We start from the raw sequence: 658 nt of genomic DNA on the forward strand, positions 1-658 counted from the left end.
CAGCTGGCCCGGCGGATCCAAGAGGACGGCGGGGCGGCGCTGGTTGCCGACTACGGTCACGACGTAACCAAGAATGTCTAAAAAAGTAACGCTGGCGGTAATGTTGAATCAGTTGAATAACTGGAATGTAAAATAAGATTTTTTCCCCAAAGTAAAACCATTTAATATTCTCCCCCGTCAAACAAATCATCCACATGACACAAACGTTTCTTGCAAAAATATAAAATGTTTGAAATAAATTCTCAGGCTGGAGTCAGATCACGGTCCGTGTACGTTTTGATAGTTTGTTTGTCGTTTGAACCACAAAACAAAATAACGAGAAAAACACCTTTTTTCGTTTGTCGTTTCAAACCAAAAACAAAGAAACGGTAAAAAAAAAAGAGCCGTTCTTCCGTTTTGGTTTCTGAATTCAAAAAACGAAAAACAACTAAACCAAAGTCAAATGAAATTCTTATTTTCATTTCTCCGTTTAAAGATCCACATTAAAAGAAAGAAAGGTGGGCCTAAGTGACCCGGAAGTAATGGTAGATATAGCCTATCAAATAAAAGCCAAGCTTTTAGAACGGGCATAATATGCAACACTAACGTTATACCAGAGTAATGTTAGTAGAAAAAAAAATCAGTCAATAAATAGGCTGATATGAACCTGGACCAAAAG

The sequence above is a fragment of the Etheostoma spectabile genome, chromosome 2, assembly GCF_008692095.1.
Source record: "Etheostoma spectabile isolate EspeVRDwgs_2016 chromosome 2, UIUC_Espe_1.0, whole genome shotgun sequence".
Classification (NCBI taxonomy): domain Eukaryota; kingdom Metazoa; phylum Chordata; class Actinopteri; order Perciformes; family Percidae; genus Etheostoma; species Etheostoma spectabile.